This window comes from Hemicordylus capensis, chromosome 6, assembly GCF_027244095.1.
Source record: "Hemicordylus capensis ecotype Gifberg chromosome 6, rHemCap1.1.pri, whole genome shotgun sequence".
Lineage (NCBI taxonomy): Eukaryota > Metazoa > Chordata > Lepidosauria > Squamata > Cordylidae > Hemicordylus > Hemicordylus capensis.
Genome location: NC_069662.1, coordinates 112,665,186 through 112,674,379, shown reverse-complemented (window position 1 = coordinate 112,674,379; position 9,194 = coordinate 112,665,186).

The following is a 9,194-nucleotide window of genomic DNA, read 5'->3' as shown; positions in this document are numbered from 1 at the left end:
GTGCGCTTTGAGTCCGGCTGTTTTTCCCTCCCTCTCCCTCCTGCCCTGGTCTCTCCCCCCTCCCTCCAGGCCCGCGCTCTCTTGCCCTCCCCCTTCCGTCCCTCCCCCCTCCCCCAAAAAAGACCCCCCCCCCGCAGCTGCAGCTCAACTCAACAGCCTCCTGCCGCCCAGCCAATCCCAACGGCTCCCACCACCCAGCCAATCTGGCGCCTCCGCTGTCCAGCCAATCCGCTGGGTTGCCGGGACGCATCCCCACAGAGGCACGTCTACGAGAATTAAATATATAAATTAAAATCAATTAACAGTTAAAATCAAAACTTAATCAATTAAACAATTAAAATCATATACACATTAACATTAAAATCATTTAAAACCAACATTAAAAATTTAAACCTGTCATGCCACTGGTCTCTCCAGAGCTGTTTTACCTCTCCCTCTTTTCGCTGTGGCAGTCTCTCTCTGGAGTCCTCCACCACTCACCCTTCAATTGCCTCTCATCGCTGGCTGAGCCTGCCTTAAATCCCTCCTGACAACTGGTGCATCCCACGCCCCCACTAATTGGACCTCCACCCTGCCATATCAGGCTGTTCTTACCCATCCCTCCCTCAACTGTGCCTCTGTCTGCTGCTGCCTCCTCCTCCCTCCCACCCTTCCTCTGGCCCCTCTAGCCCGGCTCCTTGATCTCGCAGCGTCTCAGCTGGCCACTCATCAGGCAGCCCTGCCTGGCTGCCAACATCGGAGATGATAAGGCCGGCAGGGGCCTCTGCTGGACAAATCCATAAATCTAATTAAAAGCCTGTTAGTTAGTTAGTTAGTTATTCGATTTCTATACCGCCCTTCCAAAAATGGCTCAGGGCAGTTTACACAGAGAAATAATAAATAAAAATAAGATATAACCCTGTCCCCAAAGGGCTAACAATCTAAAAATAAACATGAGATACACACCAGCAACAGTCACTGGAAGTACTGTGCTGGGGGTGGATAGGGCCAGTTACTCTCCCCCTGCTAAATAAAGAGAATCACCACGTTAAAAGGTGCCTCTTTGCCAAGTTAGCAGGGGTTGCCAGAAATGGGGAGGCTTCAACAGAGAGTGGATTCCAAAGTCCAGGGGCAGCAACGAAGAAGGCCTGTTCCTGAGTAGCCGCCAAACAGGTTGGTGGCAACTGCAGGCAAACCTCTCTAGATGATCTCAACAGGCTGTGGGGCTCATGGTGAAGAAAACGTTTTCTTAAATACCCAGGGCCTAATCTGTTTAGGGCTATACAGGTAATAACAGCATCTTGTATTTTACGCGGAAACTTATTGGCAGCCAGTATAATTCTTTCAACACAGGAGTGATATGATCTCTCCTAGATGATCCAGAGTCCAACCTGGCCACCACATTCTGGACCAACTGCAGTTTCCAGACTACATACAAAGGCAGCCCCACATAGAGCACATTACAGTAATGCAACTAGCCCAGTTTCTCCTGGTTGTGTGCTGCAACAGGAGCCATGCGGCTCCCGGCAGCAAGACTCCAAAAATACCCCTCTTCTTAAAAGATTTACCCGATTATGAGATGCCGCAGTGCGGCAACTCACAAGGAGACCCCTGCCAGGAGGATAAAATAAGCCTCCCGGCCTTGGGGGGTTTCCTCAGTAGGGGTGTGCACGGAACCGCCACACTGCGGTCCGGCACTGGGGTGGGGGGTAGCTTTAAGAGCGGCGGGAGGGTTTACTTACCCCTCCCGCTGCTTTCCGCTGTGGCGCCGTAATTGTTAGGGTAATTGGGGCGGCAGGATACCTCCCTGCCGCCCCTTCCCCGCTGCTGCTCTGCAAAAACTCCCAGTAATGCTTTGCGTGTGCACACGTTGTGCGCGCGCTTCACTGTCACCGGTCCGGACCGGTCCGGAGGCCTTTTCAATTGCCTCCGGACCGGTCCGGGCCCATCCTTATTCCTCAGGATGCCCCGTGCAAGTGGCCCCCAATCCCCACCGCCCCTACCAGCTCCATGACAGAGCCTCTAATTGTGTGGGTGGATCCAGCTGCTCAGGAACGGCTACCAGGTTGTCTGTGGGAAGAGCTAGCTAAGCCCACTCTTCCCCAGAGCCGGGTTAGGCTCTCCATACTGCTCGTGTGGAGAGCCTCACTATCTTCCAGGCCTCTTGTCTCTCAGCCCTCTCTCTCTCTCTCTCTTGCTCTGGACTCTCCCTCAGGACTCTCCTAATATATGCAGTTTCTCTGCCCATCAGTTCTTCAGCCCAGCCAATCAGAACAAACAAAAAATTCCTTCTCTTTTTAAAAATCTCCTTTCCCTCCAAAAACCAACTGTCAAATGCTAAACCAAATGTAAAACTATAGAAAAACAATATTGAACTTTTGCCCCTGCTATCCTTCTCCATGCACAGGGATTGGCACACACAGAAATGCTATTTACAGTACTGCAGAGGTGTTTTTTTTTTTTTTTAAATGAATATAATGTAACACAATTTATTTATCAGGGCTTTTTTACAAGAAGAAGTTTAGGAATATTAATACAAGATACAATACAGGGGCTTATTTAAAGAAACCCAAGAGGTTTAGGCCTCGTCCCTCCACACATGGTAATGTCGTCATAATATTCTTTTACCATCTCAGTTTTACCTGGTGAATATTTCTACCTTATATATCTCATATGGTAACTGTTGGTAATTACCTTGCATTAATAATGCCTTTTTGTGGGACTTTACTTGAAATGTTTAGCCTGGCTTTTAATTATTTCTCATGAACAACCAGCTTATGGCGGCACCTCTGTGGCAAACTCATTTTGGGGGACCCGCCTATTAAACAAGGTTAAGGGAGCAAGCACTCCCTTTACCTTGTTTACCTGACCATATATCAACACCAGCTGCTTTCACCCACTGCTGAAATACTGACAGGTGCCCGCCCATTGCTGAGGGGATCTCCACAATGCATCGCACAATGAAGTGATACGTTGTGGGGTTTCCGGGGTTCCAGACAATGCATCCTGGCCCCCACGCCTCCACTCTGCCAGGGGCCCACTACTTGTATAGTCTGTCAATATCTGTTCTGCCACAAATAGTAGCAGAGTAGTAGCGAAGTTTGTCAGCTTTAGTCTCTTTTAAAAATGTCTATTAAGTCTCGAAAGTGCCCTTTACACAGGATTTTATCCAAACGAGTTGTGCCTTATAAAGATAGCAGTGATACACCTGAAGGTTCTCTTTCCTTTTTATTTCCTCATTGGTGCCTCTGGCCTCCTTTTTTGTTTCTATAGATTATGAGTGCACGGGATCAATGAAGTGACTTTATTTTCATATAAGTTCATATAAACATGTCACAGGTGTGTTTTTAATCTGTTGTATTGTTTTTATGCCTGTTTTTATATGTTTTTAGCTTGATGTTTTTACTGCTTTTTTATTGTATGTTTTAATTTTTGTAAACTGCCTTGGGGTTGTTTTTAACAAAAGGCGGTATAGAAATGTAATAAATAAATAAATAAATAAAATAAGTTCTGTTTTACGTATATACTGTCGACTCCTCTGACTTTGCGTCTTTTAATTGTGATGACAGGAGGAAGACAAAAATGGGCGTGCTTGGTAAATTGTGTATCTTTATTTATTTGTCTTAGTTACATGTGTTGTTGCACAAACAATGATTTTATTGATTCAGGGAAATTCATTGAGGCTCTTCACATCATCAGTGTGAAGAGCCGTAAGGGGGTTTGCAGGGAGAGCGGGCTTAGCCCGCGCTCCCCGCAGATGATAAAAAGGCAGCCCTGAGCAGCCGGATCGGCTGCCCACATGGCTGCCGGCTCCGTCACGGAGCCGGCGGGAGCTGTGGGGATCGGGGGCCGCATGGCCCCTGGAAGTTCCAGATGCCCCGTGCAAACGTGCAGGGCATCCTGGAGAGACCCCTGAGCACGGGAGGCTGCTTGCAGCCTCCCGGTCAGGGGTCTACTCGTGTGTCACTGCATGTCACAGCAACACACAAGCAAAAAGATGAGGTTAACAGAGCGCTCACTCCGTTCACCTCGTCTAAGGGGAGGGGCATTTAGCGAGGTTTGCTGCTGGGAGCTGCGTGGCTCCGGTTGCAGCACATGATCGCCCAAAAGCAGGCTAGGCTTCCTTAGCCCCCTTTTGGGCGCTTGTGAGAATAGCCTCATTATGACAAAGTTTGAAGATGCCTGCCATAGGTGCATTTCACTGTAACATAATGTGATGTACAAACCACTGAAACTGGTGACATAAATTAGCTGAGCCCCACTGAAGTCAGAAAGAATAACTCTGGTTAAAATACCTCTATGCAAGTTAAGCGGTTTACAGATCCATGACTTGAATCCTACAAAATCAAATGGATACAACTTATCTGAGTCTAGAAAAGAAAAAGAAAGAGCAGGAAAGCTGTTCAAAAGTCTATAAGCTTGTAAGATTACATGGAGATGATGGATAGAAATAGTGCAACAACACTGGTTAATTTTTTCGTGTGCATATCTTGTTTTATCTGTGTTAACTATTCATAGAGATTTTCTAGCTTTTGTATGAGCTGTCAAACATTTATGTCTGAAAACCTTTTAAGCATGTAGGACCACATTCCATGCAGTCTGATACTAAACAGATTTCCCCCCAATTGGTATATTTTGCTCAGACTTGTAAGGAATTCTTCCCATTTGTTCACAACTAGTAAGTTCCTGATCTCCATTCATGTCCAAACCAGGTAACAAATATAAAATGGATTACTTTGTCTATTGAAACAACCTACAAATGCAACTTTATCAAGTACATTCCCCTGAAACAGATCTATTTAGAGATCTGGTAAATGCAACAAGACCCCATCAGGGATCTTAGAAGTAAATCTTAATTTGTCATTCATGAACACTTCAGCCTGCTCCTCCAAATGAATTATGTGCTCCATCATTGACAGGAACATAACAGATGACACAATGGAGATACCAAATGAGACTTGTGGGACTGGTTTATTGAACACTACACAGGTGTTAACTACAGAAGTGGGCTGCATTCACTCAGCCTTGATGTTGAAGCCACAAAGTGAGTGACAAGCTCATCTTGGCCTGCACTGCTATCTTAAGGCCTTTTGTTGATTTAATATTGGGTGTGCCTAATTATCATAAGGACAAGTTATGCTATCCACAGAAGACGGATATGAATGGTACTATGTGGTAGGTACATTGACATTGCAAGCCTAGTCCCCAGCTGTGCTGTTGTGGACTTAGAGTTATCCAGGCTGATTGAAAGCACATTGGGGCCTCCTCATAGCTATGCAGCTGTAATCAAAAACCAGCCATAGCTTCAATTGTATGTATTGTTGATCATGCATAGATGAGATGATGCTTCTCAAGGAACAGATCCATCTCTCATATCTTTGGAGGCCTCTAAAGAGGAGTCATTGTCTGCTCCAGCAGATGCCACTCAACCATGCTGCATTGCCAGTAAATGAAGTGTGGCAACTGCATTTGAAAGATCTGGTAGGTGTACATGTCCCTGGCCTTGTTAATAGGTGTGGACTTACATATGCACGTTATCATTGACTGACATTCAGTTTTGTTATATACATTCAGTTTTGTTATATATAGAGGTCATTCACACAATCAAAAACTGTTTTCTACCTGGGTAAGGGGGCTGTGTGTGCTGCCAATTTTTGGTTGTGTTGAAGTAAGATAAGAGGAAAAGCTGGGTGGAAGTGATTGTGTGGAAGCAAGGTAGGAGGAAAAGCTACCCAGCTTTTCTTCTTACCTGGCTTCCACACAATCACTTCTGCCCAGGTTTTCCTTTGCTTCCACACAATTGAAAATTGGGAGCACACACAGCTCCGAAACCCAGGTAAAACACCGTTTTTGATTGTGTGAATGATCTCATTATCTGAACAGCAAGCCTGCCCCTTGTTTGACTTGGATCCAAATAACTATGAGGGAAAGGAGAAATTGTATTAGTGTTGTTCCATGAACTCTTGGACAAGTGCTAGCAAAATACTTCTCACAGTACAGTGCCACAATGCATCAGCAGCTGCATTATAACACATGATGAATAAGAAAGATATTGGGGCTATTCTCACGATCAGGCAAAATCAGGCTAGGAGAGCCTAGCCCGATTTTGCCTGATTGTGGGAGCCACCAGGCTCGCAGGTGAGCCCGGTGGCTCCCAGGCGGTTAACCCGCCTAAGTAGCCTGCCCCTAAAACCGGGTTTGCAGAGCGCTTGCTTTTTTAATCATTAGTAGCCGTGGTGCAGCTCCATGCCACGGCTACTCACGAGGAAAGTTTGCCTCCTGGAGGGGAGGCAAAAAGCCGCCTCCCAGCTCTGGGGGTCTTGCCAGCATGCCCTGTGCGCTCGCGCAGGGCATGCTGGAGCTTCCGGGGGCCAATCGGCCCCCGCTCCCCCCAGCCCCCACTGGCTCCGTCATGGAGCCAGCAATCGTGTGGGTGGCTGATCCCGGCTGTCCAAGGCTCCCTCCCTCCTCGTGTGCGGGGAGAGCGGGCTTAGCCCGCTCTCCCCGCTCATCTCCAAAAACTGGGTCACACTGATTGTGAGACCCAACTCACTGCCTGTAACATCTGGACTTAAAAATTCTTGTATGGGCCATAAAAAGGTCTTGAACAAAGCTTGTTCAAAGTCTTGTGGAACAGTTTGCACAAATGGAAGGATTTTTCTGGTTTGGACTTACTGCCTGAGATACTGAGGTCATTCACACAATCAAAAACTGTGTTCTACCTAGGTTTGGGAGCTATGTATACTCCTAATCTTTGGTTGTATGGAAGCAAGTTTAGAGGAAAACCTGGTGAAAGTGATTGTGTGCAAGCAAGGTAGGAGGAAAAGCTACCCAGATTATCCTCCTACCTTGCTTCCACACAATCACTTCTATCCAGACTCTCCTCTAATCTTGCTTCCACACAACCAAAACTTGGGAGCACACACAGCTCCCAAACCAGGGTCAAACACAGTTTTTGATTGTGTGAATGATCTCAGTGTTTCCAATTTAGCAGAAGAGTATAACAGAAGTGTCTGAGATACCATGCCGTACGCTGCCTATGGACGATATAGGCACATGTGCAGCTCGCAAGGCAGCAGAGAGATCATCCTCACTGCTAGTGAAGGTACAGGCTGCTGTGCACACTAAGCTATGCGTAATTGCTGCTGCACACTACTGCCATTAGGAATTATGGCAGTAGACTTGCCTATTGAGCATGTTAACTCTGGCTTTTGGGAATAATAGCAGTAGCAGCACAGCAGCAATTTCACACAGCTGTGTGTGCAGGGAGCTTCCTCTAGCAGAGGTCTCACAAGCCAAATGTGTCCCTCTTCCATGGGCAGGATACTGCATGGTATATCAGCAACTTTTGTTATACCCTTCTGCTAAGTTGGAAACAGCATATCAGGGAGTGGAAGAAGTTTTCTGCTACACAAATGGCACCTTTAGATTCAAGACTTAAAAAATAGTCTGGATGTCAGTTCTTAGCCCTAAACTGTAAAGTCTATGTGATTCAGATTCAACTGCATTTTATTGCCCCTTTAAAGGTATCTTCTGGGTTAGAGAAAATCCTTAGGTGGTGGTTCTTCTGATCGGTAGCCCTAGCTCAGCAGGCCAAAGCAGTCAATCTGAGGCAGACTCCACTTCACATTTCAAGTTGCAGATATTTCTAGGCTGCATTGTTTCAGGAGGAAAAGTTCTGTCTTAGCTAGCAGACCATAACATTCAACATAGAACAGGTCAGATTAGTCCATCCAGTGGTATGCAGTATCTCTGTACAGGTACAGAGTCTACAGTTTTCAAACACCTGAATGGGTCTTCTATGTCAGGGATTCTCAATGTTGGGTCTCCAGATGTTATTGGACTTCAGCTCCCATAATCCCCCTCCCCAGTGGCCTTTGGTTGGGGATTATGGGAGGTGAAGTCCAATAATATCTGGGGACCCAACGTTGGGAATCCTATGTCATTCAGTTCCAAGGCTTCTGGTACACTTGAATATGATACCAGTTATTTATTGAGACTTGTTTTCTGCCCAATACCAAGGATGGTTTGGATGGCTTTCAACATACCCTTATCTCATATTATCCTTGCACCCACCCTCTGAGTTAGTTAGGGGTGAGACAGCAATTTGCCCAAGGCGACATAATGAGTTTCATGACTGAGCCAGGATTTGATCATGGGTTTCCCATAGACTGCCAAAGCCAACCCTGCACCTCTAATGTTAAGATAAAGGAGCAGCATGTGCTTAAGAAGGAGTCTGCCTGAAGTCAATATTATTCTCTCAAGATTTTCTGCATTATTTTGTTTTTATTCTGCTCTGTTTAATGGCTGGTTTACTGTTTTGTTCTGCTTTGCATAGTTCCTCTTGCCAGTTTTCAGTATGTTTGAGAGCTTTGTTCCAGACCAGTAGCCATGATGGCAGAGTGTGGGCAGTGGGGTGAAGCAAAGAAACTTTGGCAAAGCAGAAAAAATGTATTTACAATGATGACAAAAACAAAGGATTTTTTTAAAAAAATGTTGATGATAGCTTATAAATGGAACAAGAATGTGAAAAATGGTCATCCATTCTGGCTAGAAGCTTTACAGCTTAATATTTCTGTTGTGAAACACCCTTACCAAGCAAGATCACAGAAATAAATGGATATAAGAATACTCATGTTGATATATGCATTCTATGTGCATTTGCTTAAATAATATTTTTCAGTTGTCTAGTGAGCTTGTTTGGTGGGTGCTGGACTGATATTATTTTGGAACTAGAGCTGCCTGTCTGGATGCTCGCTTCTGTATTGTAATGCCTAGCTATTCAGTTGACAATAACCAGATTTGTACAAAGATGACTTTCTAAAGCCCTTTCTTAAAAGGCAGGTTACCTTGTAGAAGCTGTCCTGGACTTCCTTCCTCTTGCGGGAGGGAGAGCTTAAAACAGGATGGTAAAGAGTATTGTACTAGACCAGTAGATGGGTTGCAGCCTGTTGACCATGGTGAAATGGAAAAAGGGATCCAGGAATTTCTTTTTAACATAGTTGCTATTATTAAGTCCATCACCCTGGAGACAAGTCAAATAATATGAAAATTATCATTACTATGACATCATGGGCATTGGATCTACAATTGTATTCCATTCTACTTCCAATTAGTTACTACAAAGAACTGATATTCATCCAGCCTACTTGTCTTAAGAAAATGAGAGAGAGAGAGAGAGAGAGAGAGAGAGAGTTAGTTTTTTTCCACCCTTT